Source organism: Hydra vulgaris, chromosome 06 (assembly GCF_038396675.1).
Source record: "Hydra vulgaris chromosome 06, alternate assembly HydraT2T_AEP".
NCBI lineage: Eukaryota > Metazoa > Cnidaria > Hydrozoa > Anthoathecata > Hydridae > Hydra > Hydra vulgaris.
The window spans coordinates 32434664-32445297 of NC_088925.1; positions in this window are offsets into that span (position 1 = coordinate 32434664).

Here is a 10634-nt window from a genome sequence, read left to right on the forward strand (position 1 = left end):
ATCATAAAATAAATCAAAATTCATCGACAGATTTCAAATTTCATCAAAAAATCTCTTTTCGTTTAAGATTTATAACAATGCAAAGCCTAAAATTACCCCCTGAAATAACCTTAAATGGTCTCAACTTTTAAACGAAAAATTTTTTTTTGATGTAATTTGAAATCTGTCGATAAACTTTGATCTAGTTTAATATAAAACAAGCAAAAAGTTGAAAAGTGTTTTTTGGAACCATATCCTGTGGAGGGCTATAAGGAGTCGAGAAGGGTTTGCTACAATTATTTATTACAGTAAAAAAAAAAACTCTGATTTTTATGGTTACATTATGATTGATATTTTACATTTCAAAGTCATACTAAACGTTTGTTCATAGGAGATTTAACACTTTACTTTTTACAAACTACATTCCTGCAAATAGTAAGCTACTTTAAAAGTGCTTGTAGTTGTAAGCAACAACTGCGTTTTTCAGCGCCTCTATATAGTTTGGGCTGTGCTCTCCAACTTTTCTCATTCGCCAAAACTGATTGAAATCCTGATGAATGGATTCGAGAGCTTGTTCAGTCCAGTAACCTAAGCCTATAGAACAGTAGAAGTTCAAAAGAAATGCAAGTTTATTTAATAAATATTCGTCGTAAATTATGCAAATTTTACGAATCAACTGTTGAAATAGAGTATTTAATTACTAAGATTATAAATTATTTTTAATCAAATTTAAAAGTTATTTATCATACCAAAGACTCCACCTTTCATGTTGATAAATTCAATAACATGTTGCTCAATTATGTGTACCTTCAAAGGAATTGTAGCCCTTAGATTTCTATAGCTCGTAGAGAACTCCTCTAGATCTTTAACATACGTGGAGCTTAATGATTTTCCAAAACAACCATGTACTATTTTTTCAAAATCTCTAAGTACCTTAATATATTTGGCAGCGGAAACTCCAAAATTAAACTCTTGAAAAAACAGTTCAAAGCTGTCTATGTTTTTAAGCAATTTATGACAAGCATTGCCTTCCAAACGATGCTGCCCTTGGTAGGACACTCTGCAGATGTTTATTTTAGACAGATATTGATTAACAAAGTGTAACCCACACTCCTTGTTTTCAAATAAATTTTTTTCAATCTCTTTTAAAATTTTGTCTACAACACCTAGCAGTATATGTAGTCCAGGAATATTTACAAGTTCTAGTATTTTTTTGTTTTTGTTGCCTGTTAATAAAGGGGAGTTAACAACATTAGTGTATTTTTTAGCTTTTTTTAAATTTGCACCATCAGCCATCCATTGGTCGTACAATGTACACAAAGACTCTAGAGTATAATGATCAGCTTTTTGAAAGTCAGGAGATGACGTCATGCAATACGGACAAGGGTGTTTTGATGTTGCAGTTTGTTTTCCAACCATTTGAAGCAAAATCTTTAGATCTTCAGATACTGTGTAATCTAAGGATGAAATGTTTAGCTTATCCAATATTAACCGCAAGTTATGGTATTTTTTGTTCAATGAAGGCAAAATGGCCAATATAATAGTTTTGTGGACGCTTGAATCTTTAAAATCTTTGCACGCATATCCGTCACTCTTGCTCAGTTTCTCTGGAATTTTATTATTTTTTAACTCTGGTTTTAGGGTTATTGACAGTGTAACTTTTAGGAATCCCTGCCCTATATCTACACCTAATTTGATATCAACATCATTTGTTTCTTGACTTCTGTGATGAAGTACCATTGCTACGAGTTCTTCAATGTCATTGCAATACACAATAGGAGTATCTTTTTCTACCAACTATACATTCATAAAAAATCCAAATGAATAATACAAATTGCAATCTAGCTATAAAATAATTTTTTTGGAAATAGTTTACTTACCTCTTCGCTTTCTTTTAATTTTAATAGCAATGGGAGTTTATCACAATTGAATAAATTTCCAATTATTTCGTTGTTCTCAATCAGTTTAATATTGAAACCGGATTCCACACTTTTTTGTCCTGCCTCACTTCTCAGAAATCGTGCAACTTCAATCATGTTGCGATTACTTATAAATCATAATAAAGTTATTACAAAAATTGGCTTTAAACTCATAACAAATTTATTTTTAAAAGTATTTTTAAGCAACAAAAATTTACCTGGAATGTAGTTTTAATTGAAGTTTGTTCAATTTATCTAAAGAAAAGAAAGGTTTCTTAACCTCAGTCTTTCCGAAAGAGACAGTGAGTTGCTTCGGACCAAAGGTTTTCAAAACTAAGGTGTTCTCTGAGTCATTTGTGCTGAAATCTTTGATAGAGCTGGACAGAACTTTTCCTTGCGTTGATGGGGATGTTGATTTTACAATGGCAGTCAAATTCTTTTGTCTTTCTAATTTCGTACAGGGATGTGGAATTCCCTGTCCCACTTAGGCATAACAATGTTGACAAACTAGTCTTTCTGCAGGTTTATTTGAAACATCTTCAGCGCCTTGATAAACAAGCTTTCCCGAAACACAGGGATGTGGAATTCCCTGTCCCACTTGGGCATAACAATGTTGACAAACTAGTCTTTCTGCAGGTTTATTTCAGCGCCTTGATAAACAAACTTTCCCGAAACACAAATTTTAAATGAAGTAAATTAAACATCAATATAGTTATAATTACCTTCATAACACGGCCGCATAATGAAGTAAGGATCAGTCCCTGCAAGCTTTTTTCTACATTTTGAGCAAAGCATGGTAGGAAGGTCAGGATTATCCGCTGAATAATCTTTCCAGAATATAGTTTTGATAAGGTTTGAGTAGTCATTTTTCTTTTTATTTAGATTTAAATAAGTTGTTTCAGGGTTATTTATTGGTCTTAAATCCGTGCCTTTCCTGAAGCAGCAAATGCAAAATTTTTTTACAAAATCACTATGTTCTTTTGCATGTTTCGGCATTTTAAATGAATGCTTCAAATAAAAACTTCTGATATAGATTGATAATATTGGCATGATATGTCGGTTATATCAATCAAATGTCAATATAATGCCTATAAACACATGTCAATATAATGGCTAAAAACATGCTTTCAGTTTGTATATCAACGTGTGCAAAGAGTTATTATGCAACTGTTAACAATTAGCAACTGCTAACTTTTACTAATTGTTAATAATTAAAGGTTGCTTTGCTTTGTTTTTATTTCAATAAAAATGTAAATAGAAAGTAATAAAAATTACTTATCCGTCTGTAAATTTTAATGTTAAACAAAAATTTTTAAAAACTTTAAAAAATAAAATTGATAAATCTATCACAAATATTTCTGAAAATCTAAATATGGGGCATGGGCATGATTTTGTGGTGTTCGAGAAGATTCCCCAAATCCCCCCTAGGGTATGGTTCCAAAAAACACTTTTCAACTTTTTGCTTGTTTTATATTAAACTAGATCAAAGTTCATCGATAGATTTCAAATTACATCAAAAAAAAATTTTCGTTTAAGAGTTGAGACCATTTAAGGTTATTTCAGGGGGTAATTTTAGGCTTTGCATTGTTATAAATCTTAAACGAAAAGAGATTTTTTGATGAAATTTGAAATCTGTCGATGAATTTTGATTTACTTTATGATAAAACAAAAAAAAATTTACGATTAAAGGAGACGTAGTTCTTGGAAGGGGGCAGTTAGGGATCGGGGCGGGGTTGGTTTAGCTTCAATTACCTTAATTTTTTGCAAGTCATCCTCATTTGCTACCAGTATCAACATAATAAAAATTTGAGTATGCCCCATGCTTATTAGCTACCTATCTTGAACAACAAAATTCCTGGGCACTGCCCTAAAATGTGTGTTTTCTCCCCAGGCCCCCACTAAAAAAAGTTGTCGTTTACATTTTTTGAATGAGGAAATGTTTTCTAATGATAATCAAAAATAAAATCTCTGGGGATGTGTTGCAAGGTCTTAGAGTATGTTCCTGTGCACCGTGATATGCCTTAAACATGTCTTCTTCTTTTGATGTAAATATTTGCTGACCACCATACTTTTTAGGATATGTCTGTTTTATTTTATTTTTTAATGTTGATCTTGGTATATCGTATTTCAAAGCTGCTTGTCGTTGAGTAATTAAACCATTCTTTAAATCTTTTAATGCATTGTCTAACTGTTCTAAAGTATAAGTAACATATTTTCTTTTTCCACGATTTAGCTGGTAATTTTGTGGCATATTTAAACTAAGAACTAAATAAATTTCGCTATTTACAATACAAACTGTTATACTGATTTTCTATTGCATTACTACTACAAAATTTTTCATTCCAACATAGTAACTACCATAATATCTATAAATGATCACTAAAAAAGGTTTACTCTAATACATGGGGTGACTTTAGCCCGGGCCAATGTCACCCTATATAGTGGGCCAAAGACAACCTATTTTTTTTAAATCTCAATTGCAAAAAAGTAATAAACTGTTAAGCTTTCAAAACAAGATAGAATCAAACACTAATGGTTTAAAATTAATTCAGTGTATATTCCAATAAAAAACCTTCTCCAGCTACTGCTAGGTAAAAGTTTACACACCTAAAAAAATTCGGATTTTAGGTGCTTCTTCTAAAGTGCAACTTACAATAATATCACAAAGACTCGAGTTAAGTAAACTAAGTTAGGCTAAATAAATAATAAATTTCCAACAATTTGCTATTAAACATTAACCGTTGAATTAAAAGTTGAATTTAAGCAATCATAATTTAGGTGTAAACAATGATCTAGCCTAGCTACCATGATATGATAATGTTAGGCCTAAGAAAATACTGATCCAGCCGTATTTGGAAAAACAATTATGTAAGTTATTTCATAGATTTTTTAGTTTTTTTTTTCTGAAATCTGGTACATTGCGCCGGTGTTGTTCCACCACTTGTAACATATATTGTTTTTGTGCTTCGTCTCTTGTTAAAGTATTTGCAAAGTCTGTTATGAGCTTCATTTCCCTCTCGGCTAAAGCATTGACAACTTTTGCATGACGTATAAACATTGCCGCTTCTTGCAAATTATTGTCGGTTTCCCATTGCTTTGGAGGCAAGTGCAACCAGGCTGTTTCATTTCCAAGTAAATTGAACAGGAGCCAGGATTTCTTGCTAATCAGATGTACCAATTTTGTTGAGGATACTAGCTGTGGGAAGACAGGAACACCTTTATCTAGTGGTTTGTCTTTTTTTGCTTTGATAAGTTATCTGGCAATTTGTTTTTTTTCCGAATCTGACACCAAATTTGAAAAGAGCGAAAATGTGACCGTTTCTTTTGCCAGATACCACATATGCCTGTTCAATGCTGAATTTGTAGCTCCAGCTACCTCGGGGCCAATTTTCTTGAACATATGTAGATCATACCATAACTGAAGATCATTTGATGGTGCATCGGCTGAAGAAGGGGCGGCAAACCACGCTTTCACATTAAATAGGGCATTGAATGTGCAAATACGACGCAACTTTTCCATTTTTTCAGGATCATAATTCAGCTGATCACCAAAAGCATACATTTTAGCAATTTATATAACAGTTGTCATCCAGCGTGCATGATGGTGTGCACAAGGCTTGAGCCAATGCACTCCACGAGGAGGCGTTTCTCCTAGAAGTATGAGCACAAATTCTGCAGATTCTCTGTAGTCATTCTGAGGCCAAGATTTGTTGCAAGAAATTAACAACATTTTCCTTCTGTTGCTTGAGACGTCGATCAGTAATACTTAAAATTTTGAAATTCGATCGTTGTTTTATTGTATCCCAAGATTTTTTAAATTCCATGATTTCAGGGGTGTCCGGACTGGATGTTGGACCAAAAATCTGTTGCCATGCGGAACACAAAATTCTCTCCATCACATGATCACGACAAGCAAAATATAATACTTTCTTGTTTAGCATCAATTCCAACTGTGCACATGCACCATTTTTCCATCCTGAATTTGATACAGTAGTATCGAAAACAAGACCAACAATGGACTATTCAACTTTCCACTTGACTACAAGTGAATAGCTACTATCATCCGAGATAACTGGAACCCCAAGAAGTTTACCTTCTTTATAGTTTGGCATCCCAGCCACAAGAACACCTAGCCGTTTAGCATCCTAAGGAACAATTTTCCCGTCCCAATGTAATGTTACGTACTTCGGGGAAACAAATGTAGTTTCAATCTCATTGGCATTCTTTATGCAAAGCTTTTTAGCAGCCGTTCTACTGCTTGTTTTCGATAAAGTCACACACTTCAAATTAGCTCCACCCTCTGCGAGTATAGCCGCCATGAAGGCCGTTCGTTTACCAGTTGATAAATTCAAGCGGTCTGCCATTGTTGAAAGTTTTGTCACTTTTGAAAGGATTTCTTGGAAGATCCACTGTAATTTTGTCTTCTCTGTCAGGTTTCCTTTGTTACAGTATCAGCTTCCTGACATTCAAAGTCTTCATCTTCACATTCGTCTGAACTACATGTAACACTAATATCCTCTTCTGATTCCATTACTGACTTGGGGGTGTCAACACTTGTCGTTTCAGGATTGGTGCTCATTGTTGCTGCCAGATTATTTTGACTCAGTTCTTCAGCCATTTTTCTTGCTAATTCAATTCTCGCTCTCTGAATTTTTTGAGAAACTTTTCGTTTGTACTTTTTGTCTTCTGATCTCAAAATAACTCTTTCTTGAGATTTAACTGGTGTAAGAAATTCAGCATCTTCTTTTATTTGCTCATTATCACGAAGCCGGTCCGTTTCTATTTTGTTTTGAGCATCTTGGTGAACAATATAAAAGTATTTTTTCATATCTTCAATAAGTAGTTTTTCCTTTGCTTCATTTGATTCACATCTTTTTTTCTTCTGGAGTGTTCTATAAATATTATAGAGATCCAATATTTTAGCTTTAACTTTGTCTTTGCGTTGTATTGCAATTCCAGCTTTATCCTATTGATTTTGAATTTCCACTACAACTTTTTCAGCTACAGCACCATTACAACTGACATGTTTGGTTTGTTTCATCGGCCCGTCCTTCAAAAAGAAAAAGAAACACACCTCATCTCCCTTCGAAGGAATTCTTGTTTGTAGTAATTCAGTTAATGCTTTTCCTAATAACCAGGTGTCAATATCTTTCCTGTCAATAGCTTTCCTGAGGACAGGTCTATTCATGATCGTTTTTAAGAGTTCCTTCAAAACCAATGATTCCGTATTATAGTGTAATATATACACTATACAGCGCTACAAAATTCAGTCTGCTTCTGTCTGATGAGTAATTCTTGTTTAACTTCTTTTATTAAATTTTTTTCCTAAAAAAAAATTTAGAAAAGGTTTAGAAAAATATTTAGATTAGTTTAGAAAAAGGACTAGCATAACTTTTAATAAGAAAATTTAGTGAGCTCGTGGCAAGGCTTAAACATGACTAAACGACTTGATATTTTGTATTTTATCACAAAATAGATGAACGAATAGGAAAATTACCAGGGAGCAAGATTCTGAGAGAAATTTTTTTCCACCATTCTTCTCTAGAGCGCCCTAACGTACTCCCAACCTCTATCGTCACCAACTCAAACCGGACCTGATATCCATTTGCCCCTTTCTCCCACAACACTTAACATTAATCTGCGACTAATGGACCTATATATTTGTATATTTGTAAATATATATATTAGATTTTTACCAAAAGTTTACCGGTAAAATTATGTCAGTAAATTTCCGTAACTAATGATTTTCACTATACTATACTATAAATTAAGCAATTTATTTGAAATCTCCAATTATGAAATGAACTTTCTTTTTTTCTATCATTGTGAATGATATTTTATTAAAAATTTTGTTACAATTTTTTTATCATAGTCAGAAACGCACATATCACTCCTAAAGTTAGGTGTGAGCAAAGCCGGATATTTGGTCCGATTTTTAAAATCGGATTTTACCAAACCGGACCTGATATCCGGTCCGATTTGTTAAAATCTGTAGCTGGAGTTTTCAACTATGGATGAGCAAAACCAGATATCCGGAATAGACTAATTAAAATCCCCCCTAGTTAAAACTTCCAACTTGGAAGTTTTAACTATGGGTGAGCAAAACCGGATACCGGATCCGATTTGTTTAAATCCGAATTCGATTTCAGTAAATCGGACCGGATATTCGGGTTTGCTTACCCCTACCTAAAGTTATGCATGCTGTTACGGAAATCAGAACTCTTCTATCTCATTTATTTATTTGTTTCTCTAACAAAAGTTTAAACAAAGAATATGGTAAATATAATTATTATGCTCAAAAATGCTTTAAAATATTTTAAAAGGTTTGAAATATTTTAAAATGGTTTGGTCAATAAATTTTTTATCAACTAAGCAATTGTTTGTTTTGTTTGGAAACTGCTACTGTTGGTTAAGTTTTTTCTAAACATTTTAAGAAGTATATTACTTCTTTCTTGTGATACATTTATTGTGATGTTTATGAATTAATTAGTTTCAGTTTTCTTCAAAATGTCAGACGTTTGGTACACTACACCTCAATCAATTGATAATTGATAATCAATCAATTGATAACTGATAATCAATTTATTTCTCCTTTAAAGGAGAAATCAATTGATTATCAATTGCAAATATTTAAGATTTCTCTTTTAAAGGAGAAATCTTAAAAGTTTGCAAAATATTAGACTTGAAAGAAGACTTGCAAAATATGTGGAAATATCAGTAAATACTTAAGTTTCACAACTGGAATGTGGTATTAACTAGACAAAAAAAATGGAGTCAAAAAAAGAAACACAAGAAAAGTTGGCAACAAAAAGCTGCAACAGAATCAAAAAAAGTATTTGATTTCAACTTTTTTTCCAAAGCAATCAATTGATGAAGTTGTTTCGACGGCGCTGGAAGAATTTAGTTTCCACGCCATTGTTAACAGTTCTTTAATTTAATCTGCAATGTGTGAAAAAGTTTTTTAATTTGCAAAAAGTCACAAGCAAGCAATCCAGTCAGTTAAAAATTTTGCAACTAGCGTGAGAAATGACCATTAAAACACTTTTAAATCTTTAGTAATTATTGGAAAACGCTTTTCGATTACACTGGATGAGTACACTTCTTTGAAAAGTCAAAGGTACAGGAATAATAATATTCATTAAAAACACACTCGAACTTTTACACTTTGTTTCCTCATTTTTTATCAATATAACAATTATCGATAAAGATATTATACCTTAGAAAGACTTTGCCGTCAAGTTTTACACGTCACATTGAGCTAAAAAAGCAAATTCTTATTTTCATAAAATTCATTACTTTAATTATATGGAAGTTTTAATTACTTTAATTATATGGAAGTTTTAATTACTTTAATTATATGGAAGTTTATTGTTTTGTTGTTTTGTACAGAGCGCTATAAACGTTTTTTGTCGATTCGCCATGTTTTTTTTTTAGTTTTTAATAAATTTTTCATTGAGTAAAAATCAATTTGACATAAAAATCTAAGGTTACTCTGGTTACCATTGATTTATTTTAACATACACATTTATATTAAACACTTTTAACTTGTATTAACCACACAAAACCTACAAAAATATGAGAAAAGATTTTTAAAGAAATTAGTGAAAACCCGCATTTCTTTTTGTATTTTCAGAATACAAGAACGCTTATCGCCAAATAAGTACAAAGACTTGTTTCTCCGCGCAGCGGCCTTGTTTGTCAAGGTTCGTGTTTTGGAGTTATAGAGTTGAGAGAGGGTTATAACCACAAGTAGCCTCCTCATCTGTAGTGGCCTTCTCGGCCTTGGGGAATTATAAAATAAAATAAAAAAAGAGGTCAAATAACTCAAAACCTATTCTGTTAAAAATAAGACCTTATTATTTTAGCACCTATATGTAACTCTTTTATCAAGACGTCATTAATAAGATTAGTGATTTTCTTTTTTGATTTTCTTTGATGATACTTTCATTTCTTGGTAAATTTTACAATAAAGCATTCTTCCTTCTCCATCAAAGTTTGCAGGTATTGCTTTTTTATATTATTAATTTAAGCTGCTTTGCAAACATACCAGTTTGGAAAAAGCATAGATGTTTTTTCCACTTTTGTTATGAATTTCGGTTTCATTAATGCAAATATATATATATATATATATATATATATATATATATATATATATATATATATATATATATATATATATATATATATATATATATAACCAGCTAATAAATCATTCTTCACTTTCTCTATTCAAACAAAAACTCAAACAAAAACCTTATAACGAGGTTAATAAATTAAATTCTTTTTAAGGTTCTTTTTTTTATTTTTTATTTTTTTTTAACACCAATCTTATTAACTTGTCTCTAATTTAAATCTTATCTTAATTAATTATAACATTATTAATTTATCTTTAGTTTTTTAGGTGTGATTATTTTTTACTTTATTTTTACGATTTTCTTTTGATTATAGATTAGTAACAGATCTTAACATACTTGTAAATATTTGTATATAATTTGATTATAGATTAGTAACATACTTGTAAATATTTGTATATAATTTTTAAACGGTGCAAAGTTATTGTATGTTTACTTTATAATGGTTGTACACAGCGGAAGAGTATTTAACAAGGAAGTTCACGTCTCCTTTCTTATGGATAACGCAAATTATGCCCAGAGCTCGCATTAAACCCTGGATCTTTTTCTTCTGAAGCAAGCGCTCTTACTACACCTTTTCAAGATGTAATTGAGAACTTGAAAT